Source organism: Capricornis sumatraensis, chromosome 3 (genome assembly GCF_032405125.1).
Source record: "Capricornis sumatraensis isolate serow.1 chromosome 3, serow.2, whole genome shotgun sequence".
In the NCBI taxonomy this organism is placed as follows: domain Eukaryota; kingdom Metazoa; phylum Chordata; class Mammalia; order Artiodactyla; family Bovidae; genus Capricornis; species Capricornis sumatraensis.
The window spans coordinates 30,765,232-30,779,665 of record NC_091071.1 but is presented as its reverse complement, the minus strand read 5'-3'; positions in this window follow the sequence as shown (position 1 = coordinate 30,779,665).

Sequence of the window (14,434 nt, the reverse complement as noted above, 5' to 3'; positions counted from 1 at the left end):
AACAGCATATGGCAGAAGTGATGGCAGACCACTGAAGATTAGATTTTAAGGGACGTCCTGGTGGTCCAGTGGCTAGGACTCCATGCTCCCAATGCGCGGTCGCTGGGTTCAATCTTGCTTAGGGAATTAGATCCTAGCAGCAGCAACTAAAAATCCTGCAAATAAGACCCAGCACAGCCATATAAATAAATAAATATTAAAAAGAAAAGATTAGGTTTTAAAAGACTAAGGCTTCTGTCTTGGAGATTCTCTTTGGTCACTTACTTCAGGGGACAGCAGCCACCATGTCATAAGGACCCCCTAGACAGCCTACGGAGAGACCCATGTGTTGAGGACAAGGGCCTCTGACCAACTGCCAGCAAATAAGAGTCACATGAGTGAGCTTGGAAGTGGATTCTGCAGCTTTCAGATAATTGCTGTCCCAGCCAATAGCTTGAGAGCAACTTCATGACCGACTGGGCCTGAACCGCTCAGCAGAGCTGCTCCTGTATCTGCAACCTTCAGAAAATGTGAGATAATAAAATTTGTTTATTACTTTCACATTTTGGGGTGATTTTTTTACACAGCAGTAAGTTACTAATACATTCTCATAGTTCCATAAGCATGGAGACCATGGCTATGATGCTCACCACTCTATTGCCAGAGTCTACAGGCAGGCTCAACAAAGATATTTTAGAATTTGTCAATCAAAAAATGGCTCCAGGGACTTTCTTGGTGGTCCAGTGGCTAAGACTCCCTGCTGCCAATGCAGGGGGCCTGGGTTCAATCCCTGGGCACAGAACTAGATCCCGCATGCTTCTATTAAGAGTTCACATGCCACAACTAAGAATTTGCACGTTGCAACTAAGATTCGATGCAGCCAAACAAGCAAATAAATATTTGTTTAAAAACGCTTCTCGAGCACCTCCTCTGGGCTGGCGCTGGACTAGGAAAGGGAGATACAGTGGAGAAGGGGATGGTGTCCAGTCCTCAGGGCATCTACATTCCAGTGGGATTTGGTGAATAAGTGAGAAGTGGAGTCTAGAAAGAGGAAACAGTTGGAGCGAGAGTGGGGAAGTTTGGAACACAAAGATGTGTGGTGAGTTAGAGAGGATTCAGTCATGAGCAAAGGGGGTTGGGGCTTCTCTGGCTGTGCATGGGCCTCCGGGAGGTCATGAACTCATTAGCCTTGTGTGTAAAATGACGTGCAGATGTGCCTTTGGAACACAGAGGGATTCTACATGACAGTAAAGTCTCAAAAGGAAGGGAAAGGATAATTGTTGTTGTTCAGTTGCTAATTCATGTCCAACTCTTTGTGACCCCATGGACTGCAGGACCCCAGGCTTCCCTGTCCTTCACTATTTCCTGGAGATTGTTCAAATTCATGTCCATTGAGTCAGTGATGCCATCCAACCATCTCATCCTCTGCCACCCTCTTCTTCTTTCACCTTCACTCTTTCCCAGCATCAGGGTCTTTTCCAATGAGTCGGTTCTTCACATTTGGTGGCCAAAGTATCGGTGCTTCAGCACCAGTCCTTCCAATGAATATTCAGTGTTGGTTTCCTTTAGGATTGACTGTTTTGGTTTCCTTGCTGTCCTAGGGACTCTCAAGAGTCTTTTCCAACACCACAGTTCGAAAGCATTGATTCTTTGGTGCTCAGCCTCCTTTATGGTCCAACTCTCACATTCTTCCATGACTACTGGAAAAACCATAGCTTTGACTATATGGAACTTTGTTGGCAAAGTGATGTCTCTGTTTTTGAATATGCTGCCCAAGTATGTCGTAGCTTTCTTTCCAAGGAGCAAGTGTCTTTTAATGTCATGGCTGCAATCACCATCTGCAATGATTTTGGAGCCCCCCCAGAATAAAATCCATCACAGCTTCCACTTTTTCCCCTTCTATTTGCTGTGAAGTGATGTGACCAGATCCCATGATCTTAGTTTTTTAAGAATAATAAAGGATATTAGGCCTAGATGAATGCTATAGGTGAGTGCTGGGGACTGAAAGTTTGTGTTCCACAGCCTCCCCTCCTCACATTCATAAGATGAAACCCTCACCCCCAAGGTGATGGTATTTGAAGATGGGGCCCTAGGGAGGTGATCAGATCACAGGGCAGATCCCTCATAATTGAGATTAGTGCCCTTGTAAAAATGTAAGAGATAGCTTGCTTCCTCTTTGCTCTCTGCCATGTGAGGACCCAATAAGGTTGTTGCTATTGTTCAGTCACTCAGTTGTATCCCATTCTTTGTGATCCCATGGACTGCAGCAGGCCAGCCTTCCCTGTCCTTCTCTATCTCCCAGAGTTGGTTCAAACCCATGTCCATTGATTCAGTGATGCTATCTAACTATCTCCTCTTCTGTTGTCCCCTTCTCCTTCTGTCTTCAATCTTTCCCAGCATCAGGGTCTTTTTCATTGGGTCAGCTTTTCACATCAGGTGGCCAAAGTATTGGAGCTTCAATTTCAGTCCTTCTAATGAATATTCAGGGTTGATTTCCTTTAGGATCGACTCATTTGATCTCCTTGCAGTCCAAGGGGCTCTCAAGAGTCTTCTTTAGCACAATTTGAAAGCATCAGTTCTTCAGCATTCAGCCTTCTTTATGGCCAATGAGTAGGTGTGTGTTAAGTCACTTCAGTCATGCCTGACTCTTTGCAACTCCATGGACTATAACCCACCAGGCTCCTCTGTCCACGGGATTTTCCAGGCAAGAATACTGGAGTGGGTTGCCATTTCCTTCTCCAAATGAGAAGGTGGCCATCCACAAATCAGCAGACTCCAGATCTGCCGGCATCTTGATCTTGGACTTCCCAGCCTCTAAATGTCTTTTGTTTAAACCGCCCAGCCTATGCTCATTGGTTCTATCAGCCCAGACTAAGGCAGGGAGGCAGGTGGTGGTCTTTCAGTACAGCCAGTTTCTATTCTTGTTGTGGGCAGGAAGGCAGAATGGGGAGAAAGTTGGACTTTGGATTTAATTATGTGCTCTGACATCCACCATCTGCAGACTCTGGACAAGCTACCATCTGAAGCCTCAGATTCTGCACCTGTACACCGAGTCCTAGAGCAATCGCTCCATTTTCTCATGAAAGTGAAAGAGGACATGGATGTCAAGCTCTGAGCCCAGAGCCTGCTGCCCAACAAAGGCCTACTGACAGCTGTTAAGATCCTTAATGGGGTGAAAGAGATTTGAGTTCTGATGTCTTTTTTCTCAGGGCTTCCCTGGTGGCTCAGTGGTAAAGACTCTGCCTGGAATGCAGGAGCCCCAGGTTTGATCCCTGGGTTGGGAAGATCCCCTGGAGAAGGAAATGGCAACCCACTCCAGGATTCTTGCTTAGGAAATCCCATGGACAGAGGAGCCTGGGAGTCTATAGTCCATGGGATCACAAAGAGTCAGACACAACTGAGGAACTGAGCACGCATGCCTTTTATCTCAGTATTTTATATAACGAAACATTGTAAAGACTTTGCAATGAACACAAACATACCCACCACCCAGGTCCTACCATTAAACTTTCGCTGTATCTGCTTTATCATAGAGCTATCTGCCACTGTCTAGCAGACAGCGGTGTTGCCTGACTGATGTTCTCAGACTGTAATTAAAAATCTTTACTAGTTAAGAATCCTTAATTCTTCAAAGCTCAATGGAACTCTGGCACTGAGGAATTCAAACAAGTCCCTTGCTCTTTTTCCTTTTTAAACAAAAGCACATGGTGAAATTGATCAGTATCAATGAACATTTGTACCTGCTCTAATCCTTTAGGTATTGAATGGTTTTCCTTTCTCCTGGGTTCGATTTCATGACAATAAATGGTACCCAGGGCACACTGCTATACTTAAAACGGATAACCAACGGGGACCTGTTGTGTAGCACAGGGAACTCTGCTCAGTGTTATGTGGCAGCCTGGATGGGAGGGGAGTTTGGGGGAGAATGGATACATGTATATGTATGGCTGAGTCCCTTCCCTGTTCACCTGAAACTATCACAGTATTCTTGCCTGGAGAATCCCATGGACAGAGGAGCCTGGCGGGCTACAGTCCATGGGGTCACAAAGAATCGGACATGACTGAGCATGCACAAACATCACAGCATTGTTCATCAGCTATACTACAACACAAGATAAAAAGTTTAAAATAAATAAATGGTACCTGGGCACACAATGATAGCATTGGTGGTTTGAGCTGAATTTCTGACACTCAGCAAACTCACCCCAAAGCAGACAACTGGCTTTTGAGCCCTTGAGGAGCCCAAGTTGAGAGGAGATCTCTGAGGTGTGTGGGACAGAGAGGCAGAGAAGTTTCTGATTCCTAGCTCTCCAGGATCTGGTGTTATCATCAGACAAACCCGTCATACACTGAAAGGGCATCACAATTATCAGCCCTGTTGGAGGGATGTTGCTGAACTGTGTACACAACATCAACAAGCTTGTTTTCTTAAATCATAATGAGAGACTCTCCACAGGGGAGCTAGTTCATAAAGATGCTCCCTATGACACTGCTCCCTACGCACAAACCAGCCAGACGGGAAACTGTGACTGGCAGGGCAGAGGCTGCCACTAATTAGACATGACATCAGCATTTAGACTCTGCTGGCCAGTGATGTCGGGAGCAGTAAATTAAGCTAATGAAGCTTTCTTTCATCTGCACCAGGAGCCGTGGTAACTCTGTAGGTAAGCGGGGTTGGCTCAGAAACTCCTGCTGGATCTCTTTGGGGGGAGGTATGATTTTATTGGGCTTCCCTGGTGTCTCAGTAGTAAAGATTCCACCTGCAATGCAGGAGACTCAGGTTTGATCCATGGGTTGGGAAGATTCCCTGGAGGAGGGCATGGCAACCCACTCCAGTATTTTTGCCTGAAGAATCCCATGGACAGAGGAGCCTGGCGGGCTACAGTCCATAAGGTTGCAAAGAGTCAGATGCAACTGAGGCTACTTAGCATGAATGCATGTGACTTTATTGCTAGAATTTGTTGCGAGGGAGAAAAATACTTAACTAAGTTGTATTAATTAAATGGATAAACTTGGTTGCATGCGTCAGAGGAGACATAATTTTAGAATGGGAGTTGCTTTCCAGGCTACAACTCCAAGAGGAACAGAAGGACTTCCATGTCAGAGGACGAGCTGGGGTCCTACTTGGTGACATGTCCCCTGCTGTGCAGCTGAGGGGGGGATCTGCATTGTTTACACCCCTTCTACCACAGGGGGCTGGAGACTTGTCCCCTGCCAGACCCTAGGAGGACCACTTTGAGTCTTGGTTCAGTGTGGAGGTCATGGGTTCTGGAACCACACAGCTGGATTTTGATTCCCAGCCCTGCCATTTATAAGCTGTGTGATCTTAGAAATTTCCCCCATGCCTCTGAGTCTCCATTTCCTTATTGGTAAAATAGAGAGAATAAAAGTACTTACCTTGGACTTCTCTGGTGGTTCAGTGGGTGAGAGTCCATCCGCCAATGCAGGGGACACGGGTTCGATCCCTGGTTCAGGGAGATTTCACATGCTGTGGAGCAAGTAGCCCCATAAGCCCATTTGCTGCAACTACTGAAGTCCATTCACCTACAGCCTGTGCACAGCAACGAAGAGTAGCCTCCATTCACCACAACTAGAGAAAGCTCGTGCGCAAAAATGAAGATCCAGTGCAGCCAAAAATACATAAATAAGTAAATAAAAATGTTTAAGAACATCAGTTTATCAGTCAACTTCTAAAAAAAAGGCACTTACCTTAGAAGGGTTGTTTCAGCATTCAGTGAGTTCAGGCGCATAGAGTAATTGATCAGAAGAGTGACAGGTCATTCTGCTGACCTCCTCGGCCTCTTTTTCCTTTCGAGCCCAAATTGTAAAAATGCCAACCGCGTGCACGTGTGCACTGTCACTTCAGTTGTCCGGCCCTTTGCGACCCCAGGGACTGTAGCCCTCCAGGCTTCTTTGTCCATGGGATTCTCCAGGCAAGAATACCGGAGTGGGTCGCCATGCCCTCCTCCAGGGGCTCTTCCCGACCCAGGGTTCAAACTCAAGTCTCTTCAAGCCTGCCTTCCCTCTGCCCTGACCTCCTCTGCTGCAGCCCCTCTCACGTCTGTTACAACGATGACCAACGACGTTATCCTGGGAAGTCAGGAATACAGTGGAGAAGGCAATGGCACCCCACTCCAGTACTCTTGCCTGGAGAATCCCAGGGACGGGGGAGCCTGGTGGGCTGCAGTCCATGGGGTCGACACGACTAAGCGACTTCACTGTCACTTTTCACTTTCATGCACTGGAGAAGGAAACGGCACCCCGCTCCAGTGTTCTTGCCTGGAGAATCCCAGGGACGGGGGAGCCTGGTGGGCTGTCATCTGTGGGGTCGCACAGAGTCAGACACGACTGAAGCGACTTAGCAGCAGTAGCAGCAGCAGCAGGAATACAGATATATTTTATGAGGAACCGACCTAGGAGGCTCAACGCAGGAGGGGCTGGGGGCAGTGTGGGCCTTCATGATACACCACTGGGCTTTATGTGGGGGTGGGGTGGGGAGTCCAACTGTGATGTTTGATGATTCGCATCCTTATCCTCTACACCTGCATATTCTGCATCTAATATGCTAACACATTGAAGAATAAGCTCATTTCAACTTTACAGGGAAGGTACTATATTGTACTCATTTTAAAGATCAAGAAACAAAGTCCCGTCAGGAGGACCTTACCTGCCCAAGGCCACAGAGTTACTGAGTGAGTCGCAGAGCCAGGAGTCAAGCCCAAATGGGCTGACTCTGTCCCATCAACATGTTTTCCTTCTGGGCCTGGAAAGACACACTGGAGGGAGGGAGATGGGCTGGGAGGCTGCAGCAATGGTTCAGTGACCTGGATGGAAGCCGCAGCTACATGGATGCCACTTGCTGAGTGCCCACTGTGTGCCTGGCACAAGGTTAAGTGCCAAACATGTACTGCTTAGCTTAATCCTCTCCAAGATACCCTTGTCATCCTACAGATAGGGACGTGAAAGTCTGCAGGGGCTAAAAACACGCAATGTTGGGCAACCACTAGTGACCAGATGGTATCTGGGTACAGAGTCTGCACTGGGGGCTGTCACTACTGCGGCCCTGGGGGTCACTGTGGTGTTAGGGGTCATGAGAGATTGGACACGGGACACTGGGAGAGGGAGAAGCTGGTTTCTGATTCTCGGCAGATGGTAGGGAGTTGTTGGCACTTGTGAAGGCAGGGAACAACAGAAGGGGAAGTGGTTTGATAAGGGAATTGAGTTCTAGAGATGTCGTGCTTGAGTCCTCTCTGGGCCACTGTTATGGGTCTGGTTGGCACTTGGGAGGCTATGAATCATGGGCTTCGAAGGTCATCGCATTTTGAAAATGGTTTATGTGGGCACTGTCATCACAAAAGTGACAACTGATGCTTCCTAAGACAGAAAGGGGCAGAGAGGGCTGTCCGGGATGCAGGAAACATCAACGTTTAAATTGTCTCACTGCTCCCCATCAGTGGCCAACAAGAGGCTGTCCTGTCCCCAGGGGCTCATTACCTTTTCTGACAGACACCAGGGAAGTGCAGGCCTACACGGTAAGTACAGGACGATGTCATTGACAAGGCTCTTCAGGAAAATCATGACAGTGAAAATAGGTGGTTTAGGGACACAATGTTCCAGTTTGATAGTTTCCACAAGAAGCAAATCCAGAGAGTCTTTCAAAGACACTGTAAGAGATGAAACGGATGAATTTCTCCATGAAAGCTTGAAAGAACATCTTCAGAGCTCAAAGAGAGACGTTGATAGACCTGGGAGTAAGCCACACCTTGAATGTACCCTTCTTCAGTGTCTTCAACATCCTTTAGGGTCTATCTGGGGCAGAGATCCTATGAAAGCCAGATGGTTACCAGTCTATACAGATGGTGGCCTTTGCCTAACAAGACAGAGGCGAACTGAGCATAAATCCAGAGAGTCTAACCCCCTTACAATGAAGCACAAGCAGAGAGCAACTCTGAGAAATGAATTCACAGGACACAGAATATGCCTGTCAATTAACCAACCAACCCCAGGCTCCTCCACTCTTAGCATCACCAACCTCTCCACCCTCCTCCCTCTTATCTCATGGCCAAGGCTGTGCTCCTCTTCAACGTCCCTGGCCCATCAGTTATTTCCTTTCCCACTCCCACATTTTTACCCACCTTGATTGCTGCTGCCTCTGTTAACATGCTCGACCCACACTTTCTCCACTTTACCCTCAGCCTACTCCCTTCCTGAGGTCCCTGGAAAAACTGGTTTTTGCTGATTTTCTTTCTTACTATTCACCCCTTCAGTGATTTATTGGGTGGTGTCCAGTTAGGTGAGCATTCACAGTCACTAATGGTCCTAAACCCAAGCTCCCTGTATTTCTCTGTGATTGGTGCTGGTTATTGGGTTATATCACTGGTATTTCTGGTTCTGGCCAAACCAGATTCTGCATGACTGGAGAATGTTTCCCAGTGATTGCCTCTGGGCAGTAAAGACCCACCCCACCAACTCTGTCTTCCTGTTTTTGATCATGGTTCTATGAGGATGTGATGCTCAGAACTGTGCAGCTGTCTTGTCAGTAGGCGTCATGAAGTCCTCAACACAGAAATCTGACACACTGAGCTGCTGGAACATCTCAAAACCACAGACTTCAGGGCTCAGGACTGATGTTGTATGAAAAAAATGTACCCCAGCTTGTAAAGCCACTTCTGATCTGATATTGTTACCATCAGCTAGAAGCATTCCAATGGATGGAGAGTGTGCACTTTTACAGATGAGGAAGCTGAGAGGCAGTGAACTGGGCCAGACAACACACAGCCACGGCACAACCTGGGAACCTGGATCCAAAGCTGCGTCTGACTTTGGAGGCACAGCAGTTCTGGAAACAGCGCATCACAGGACAGAATGCCTCCCTGGCAAATGCTGAACACAGACGCTGCTCTCTCCCAAGCGGGAATAAATCCTTCTTTTCTAAAATTATTTCTAAACAACTTTACTGAGATACAATTTATGTAAAATAAACTGTTAAGCCGCACATCCTTACAATATTTAATTCAATGAGGTTTGGCAGAGTACACACCTGTGAAACAACCACGCAGGAAGATACAGGTCACCCTCTTCTCACTCCAAGTCTCCTTGTGCCCCCTTTTCAAACCATACGTGCTGCCACCCCTATTTCCTAGCAACCACTGACGTGTTTCCTGTCGCTATAGATTAGTTTGTATTTTCTAGACTTTTATGCAAATGGAACAGACTTAAATGTACGGGAAAAAATGTGGCTTCCTTCACTCAGCAAGATATCTTTGCGATTCATCTGTGTCATTGCATGCATCAGTAGTTATTTTTAATGTTGAGTCGTACCCCGTCATAGGAATATACCACATTTTGCTCATTCATTCAGTTATTGATGGGCATTCAGGCTGTTTCTAGTTTTAGTTATTCTTATAAATAAGGTACTAAGTACAAATTTTGGCGTTTAAGTATGTCTACAACTTTCTTAGGCAAATATTAGGTTGGTGCAAAAGTAATTGTGGTTTTGTGTTGTTGAATTTGCTGCTTGATATTGGAATATATTCTTAAATAAATGTGGGTTATGTTGTACATCATTTTAGTGTGGATTTCTCTTTGTGTTTTTTCGATAATGACATTACTTGCTGTTCATTTTACATTTATTTTAGACTATATAAATGATGTTAGACAAAAAGCAAATTCGAGCGACTTTTATTTGAGTTCAAAATGGGTTGTAAAGCAGCAGAGACAACTCGCAACATCAACAACGCGTTTGGCCCAGAAACTGGTAATGAATGTACAGGGCAGTGGTGGTTCAAGAAGTTTTGCAAAGGAGACAAGAGCCTTGAAGATAAGAAGCATATTGGTCAGCCATCGGAATTTGACAACGACCAACTGAGAGCCATCACTGAAGCTGATCCTCTTATGAAATACACAAGAAGTTACAAAAGAACTCAACATCAACCATTCTATAGTCGTTAGGCATTTGAAGAAAATTGGAAAGGTGAAAAAGCTCAATTAAGTGGGTGCCTCATGAGCTGACACAAATCAAAAAAAAAATGATCATTTTGAAGTGTTGCCCTCTCCTATTCTACGCAACAATAATGAATCATTTTTTGATCGGATTGCAATGTGTGAAAAAAGCAGATTTTATATGACAATCAGCGATGACCATCTCAGTGGCTGGACTGAAAAGAAGCTCCAAAGCACTTCTGAGAGGCAAACTTGAACCCAAAGCAGGTCATGGCCACTGTCTGGTGGCCTGCTGCCCTCCTGATCAGCTACAGCTTTCTGAATGCCGGCTAAAGCATTACATAGAAGTACACTCAGCAAATCGATGAGATGCACCAAAAACTGCCTGCAGCCAGCATTGGTCAGCAGAATGGGCCCAATTCTTTCCCATGACAATGCCTGACTGGAGGTCACACAACCCACACTTCAAAAGTTGAATGAATTTGACTACAAAGTTTTGCCTCATCTGCCATACTCACCTGACCTCTCACCAACTGACCACCACTTCTTCAGGCATCTCAACATCTCCCTGTTTGCAGGGAAAAAACACTTTCACAACCAGCAGGAGGCAAAAAGTGCTGAGGTTTGTTGAATCCCAAAGCATGGGTTTTTATGCTACAGGGACAAACAAACTTATTTCTCATTGGCAAAAAATGCATTGATTGTAACAGTTCCTATTTTGATTAATAAAGATATGTTTGAGCCTAGATACAATGTTTAAAATTCGTGGTCTGAAACTTCCATTACTTTTTAATCAGCCTAATACCTAGGAATAAAACTGCTGTGTCATATGGGGGACTTTCATTTTTTAAGAAATTGTACAGGATTGTACAATCCTAACATTCTCGTACAGGATTTTTGTTTATTCACTACTCACAGAACACTTCTGGTACTTCTGCTCATCAGATATTAGGTTTTTTTTTTTTTCCTCCCCACATGAAACAATTCTGGGAAACACACTGGGTGTACTACAATGTTACTCAGCTCTGACATTATCTACCTAGATATCAGGTCAGATTCCAAAGGTTAAGGTTCAGTGCCACAAGCCTGCCTCACTGCACTTCAGATGCAAGTCCAGGTCCTTCTGGGCTTCTGACTGATCAGCTCTAAAGTGGAGGTTCCCACAATGCCCTTGTCGGGTTAAACGAAATTTGCTATAGGACTCGTAGAACTCAGGGAAACATTTCACCTACTACACCACTGGCTTATTATAAAAGGATATAACTCAGGAACAGCCAGATGAAGAGGGGCACAGAGCTTCTGTGCTCTCTCAGGTGTGTCACCTCCAGCACCGTCACCTGTCCTTTGGGTTTTCATGGAAACTCTGCTACCTGGCACCATTGCTTAAAACATCGCTTGTGGTGGCTGATGGTGGTTTAGTCGCTAAGTCATGTTCCACTCTTTGCGACCCCATGGACTGTAGCCCATCGGGCTCCTCTGTTGGTAGGATTTCCCAGGCAAGAATACTAGAGTGGGGTGCCATTTCCTTCTCCAGGGGTTCTTCCTGACCCAGGGATTAAACCCAGGTCTCTAGCATTGCAGGCAGAGTCTATGCTGTCTGAACCTCAGGAAGCCCCCAAACATCACTTGCTGGTGATTAATTCAGTCTCCAGCCTCCTGGTCCTCCCCTGAGGATGGGGGATGGGCCTGAAAGTCCCCACCTTCTAATCTGGTTCCCTGGGCAACCAGTTCCAATCTATCGATTTCTAAAAGTTGTCTCATTAGACAGTTCAGTCCAGTCACTCAGTCGTGTCCAACTCTTTGAGACACCATGGACTGCAGCATGCCAGGCTTTCCTGTCCATCACCAACTCCCAGAGCTTGTTCAAACTCATGTCCATTGAGTTGGTGATGCCATCCAACCATCTCATCCTCTGTCATCCCTTTCTTCTCCTGCCTTCAATCTTTCCCAGCATCAGAGTCTTTTCAAATGAATCAGTTTTTCACATAAGTTGGCCAAAGATTTGGCGCTTCAGCATCAGTCCTTCCAATGAATGTTTAGGATTGATTTCCTTGAGGATTGACTCGTTTGATCCCCTTGCAGTCCAAGGGACTCTCAAGAGTCTTCTCCAACACCACAGTTTAAAAGCATCAATTCTTCAGCACTCAGCTTTCTTTATAGTCCAACTCTCACATCCATACATGACTACTGGAAAAACTATAGCTTTGACCAGATGGACCTTTTTTGGCAAAGTAATATCTCTGCTTTTTAATATGCTGTCTAGGTTGGTCACAGGTTTTCTTCCAAGGAGCAAGTGTTTTTTAATTTCATGGCTGCAGTCACCATCATCAATTATTTTGGAGCTCAAGAAAATAAAGTCTGTCACCGTTTCCATTGTTTCCCCACCTATTTGCCAAGAAGTGATGGGACTAGATGCCATGGTCTTCCTTTTTTGAATGTTGAGTTTTAAGCCAACTTTTTCACTCTCTTCTTTCACTTTCATCAAGGAATCCTTAACTCTCAGCATTTAAGGAATTCCAAGGGTTTTAGGAACTTTGCTTGGGACAGGGATGAAGACCAAAAATATATTTCTTATTATGAATCACAGTATCACAAGAATTGTACCAAAGTCTCACTAACATTTGGTATTGTCAACCTTTTACCCTTTTAGCAATTTTACTTAGTGACAGATAGCACTGCACCGTAGTTTTAATTTGTACTTCCATGTGGGCTGTGATGGTGAGCATTTTTCATGTGTTTGTTAGCCTTTCATATATTTTAAGTATCTGTTCAAATATTTCATCCATCTTTTTTAGTAACCATTTTAAAATTGAGTTGCAATGGTTCCTTACATATTCTGGATACAGCTATGCTGCAAATATATCATTTGAGTATGTAGCTTGCCTTCTGATTTCTTAGTGATGTCTTTTTTTTAATTTTTATTTTTACTTTATTTTACTTTACAATTAGTGATGTCTTTTGAACAGCAGAATCTTTTCAAAGTTCAATTTGGTGATATTTTGTATTTGCTGAGAGTTTGGAATTTGTAAACTTCTTTTACCAAATATGGGAATTTGCTGGCTTTAGAGTCTTCAGATATATTTTTGCTCCATGAGTCCCCTTTTGGGGACTCATATTACTTACTAGCCCCTGATACTGGGAAAAACTGAGGGCAGAAGGAGAAGAGGGCATCAGAGGATGAAATGGTGGATGCATCACCAATGCAATGGACATGAACTTGGGCAAACTTCGGGAGACGGTGAGGGACAGAGAGGCCTGGCATGCTGCAGTGCAAGGAGTTGCAAAGAGTTGGACATGACTGGGCGACCGAACAATAACATTACCTGTATGGGGGCTTTCCTGGTGGCTCAGACGATAAAGAATCTGCTATATTTGCTTCCCTGGTGGCACAGAGGTAAAGAATCTGCCTGCCAATGTAGGAGACACAGGTTCAATCCTTAGGTTGGGAAGATCCCCTGGAGAAGGAAATGGCAACCCACTCTAGTATTCTTGTCTGGAAAGATTTCATGGACACAAGAGCCTGGCAGGCTATGGGACACGACTGAGCACACACACACTTTACCTGTATATTAGACCTTTTGATATTGTCCCACAGGCCCCTGAGGCTTTTTTTCCAAACTTTTTTTTTCTTTCCTTTTATTCAATATTTATTTATTTACTTAGCTGTGCTGGGTCTTAGTTGCAGTATGAAGGATCTAGTTTCCTGCACAGGGATAGAACCTGGTCCCCCTGCATTGGAAGCATGGTGTCTTATCGACTGGACCATGAAGCAAGTTCCTTCTTTAAGCTGGGTGATTTCTATTCACCTGTCTTCATGTTCATCCATTCCATTCTGATATTAAGCCCATTCAGGAAATTTTAAAATTTCATATTGTTTTTTGATTCAGAAATTTCCATTTGATAATTTTTATATATTTTATTTCTTAGATGAGCTATCCTTTATATCAATTCATTATAAGCATATTTTTCACTTCTTTGAGCATTGTTTTCACAGCTGCTTTATTGCCCCAGTGTGATAATTCCAACATTTGGGATATCTTGGGATTGACTGCCTTTTCCTTTGAGAGTGATTCACATTTTCTTGTTTTTGTTTGCTTTTTGTTTTCTTGTACATCACGTGATTTGGACTGCATCCTGGGAATCGTGCATGTTAAACTGTGGAGACTTGGGATTCTGTTATATTCCTCTGAAGAATGTTGAGGCTTTTGCTTTAGCAGGTGGTTAACTTGATTAGACTCAAATGGTAAGTTCTTCGTTGCTTGCCCTCAGCAGCAGTTCAAATAGCAGTTCAGTTCTTTAAGCTTCTGCTGCTCAGTCTGTACAGTTCATGTATTCTTAGAGTTAAGCCAGAGATTTGTATGAAATTCACTTAGAAAATCAGGAGATGACCATCCCCAGCTGCCTGGGATTCTTCACTCTCCAGTGACCTGCGCTTCCTCCCTGGCGTCTCTGGTCAAATCGATGGTAGGTTTGGGAGAAACCTTTATCCATCTCAGCTGACTGCTCTACAACT